Raw genomic sequence first — 2,293 nt, 5'->3', positions numbered from 1 at the left:
CTTTGAACATTTTCTTTCTTTAAAATGATCTTCACGGCCTTCCAAGCTGCAGAGACTCCTTCTCCGCAGCTCTTCCTGCTGCCGCCGCTCTGACGAAGGCCCGTGAATTGGCACGCGTCTGCCACCGATGCGGTACCGGGCAGTCCATGCCTGCAACATAAAACGCAAGTTCGGCCCCCCAGGGCCAACTGCCATTGGACAGAGCACTTACCTCCCAGGTCCCGTCTGTCTGAGGCGCCTTCCTCGACATGGCTGAAGACACTGTGGGCTGAAGACACTCCACAGAGTCGCTATTACAGGTTATAGGTTGTGAATAGGTGTTTTGATGGAGATGACAGATAATGAGTCGAAAGATCTAACCCTAGAAAACAATAACAACCCCAAAAAGATGTTGTTGTAGAATGTCTCTAAGTAATTCCTTAAGCTTAATCCAAAAGACTCGTACTACAATATCAGGTCTGTGCTCTGGTCTTTGGGTGTTCGACAGTGCATGTAGAATTTCCGGCCAAGCAGAATTACATGTGAAAGTGATAAATAAATCAGGCTTTCCGAATTTATGTACTATGGCCATGTCATCCTGATAGTTTTGTTGCATGTATCTTGGACTTCCTGGAAATGTGGGCGGTAATATGATCATTTTGCCTACACGTACGTTGTTATTTTCAGCGTTTGCTTGCAGTGTGTCGGATAGTCTTTTGTATTGTTCCACGCGCAGATCTTATTGATGTAACCTGAGATAGCTGAGATGCGCGCCCTCTGTTTTAACATACGCATCTACGATGTACTGTTGGAATAGTTCACCACTGGAGTGCAAAATACTAAATGTATTCCTCATTGCTAATCTGTACGCATAAAATTGGCATTGAGTAAGCCTTATTTGCTTGGCGGTTCTTTTATCGGGAACATGTTGTAAATCTTTGTACCAGCCAATGTCTCTGTAAGGGAATAAAAGTAGGTAAACCACAGGATCACAATTCATATTAAGCATGGAAATCTGTTCACAGGAGTTGCTTATGGGATAGATGCAAATGTCCCTTTCGGCCGGCGGTTCGCCATCTTCTCCTACGAAAATTGCTGCAACATCGGTGTGACATGTCGGGGCATTGTATCGTCATAAATCCTGCCTAGGGTTTTCCTTGAAAGCCATTCGTACAGATGCTGTTGGATTGGACTGAGCGATTTCATGCATGTGTTTGTATGATTTAGCGAAGGGGTTGATGGTTCTGAGCATGAAATCGAGCTGGAGAAGTAAATTTTCACTGCATGCAGAGTTTGCTTTATTTTGTAAGCGTACTTCAGTAGCTTGCGCTGTGTCAAAAACATACAACTGTCCAGGCAGCGTGAGGAAGGGTTTGGAAGAGGACGAATAGGAATCGAGAAATGCCGTGTCGGCTGCGTGTGGGCGGGACCGGTTTTGAAGAGGAGCCACAGGCAGTGTGGTGAAGAGTTTGGAAGAGGACGAATAGGAATGGAGAAATGCCGTGTCGGCTGTGTGTGGGCGGGACCGGTTTTGAAGTGGAAGCAGGACGAACCAGAAGAGAAATATCTATAAGAGATTTACTTATACTAAATTTAATCTGCCAGAAATCTTCTTAAGCCTGTGTTCTGTCCCTCTGTAAAATGTTCAAATGTTCTAAATAATACTTGTGACCATCATATGGTGTTAGGCAGACAAAAAATGAAAACATTTTTTTTTTTTAAATAAGGTATTTCTGGTTTTTTTAGTAACATTTAGTTAAGCAGAATGAATAACTCTGCATTAGTTCCCACTTGAGGACCTGGAGCAGTGCAGGAAATACAACACAACGCCTTTTGTCTGATCTGTGTTTTTTTATTATTATTGTGGACATGAAACTACCTGGTACAACCCTTTTTTCCCCCCAGATTGTTCTGGTTTGGACTTACTCCACAAGTATTACACAGCTGTAGTCATCACCTGCTCACATTATTATACAGTATACATGCGACACAACAACCTAGAATACACCATACTACATCACACTAAAATTTGTTTTAAATATATAAGCATAACGGCAGTAATGTAATGATGACAAATAAATTATCTGTAACTTCAGTCAGACCTGTATGTATACTGTGATCCCTAAAGATGACCTTGAATCAGCAATAACACCAAGGAAGCCCAGGACAATAACGTAAATAAGTTGATTTATTAACAAAGTTAAAGGGTAGGTGGAAGAAAAAGAGTAACAATAATGCATTAATACACAAATTGACAAACTCTCTGCTACTCTAGGCCTTACTAAACTAAATAATGAGTGGGCTGACAGATGGG

Source organism: Erpetoichthys calabaricus, chromosome 5, assembly GCF_900747795.2.
Source record: "Erpetoichthys calabaricus chromosome 5, fErpCal1.3, whole genome shotgun sequence".
Taxonomy (NCBI): domain Eukaryota; kingdom Metazoa; phylum Chordata; class Cladistia; order Polypteriformes; family Polypteridae; genus Erpetoichthys; species Erpetoichthys calabaricus.
The sequence above is the reverse complement of the archived record's forward strand: the minus strand, read 5'-3'. Positions refer to the sequence as shown.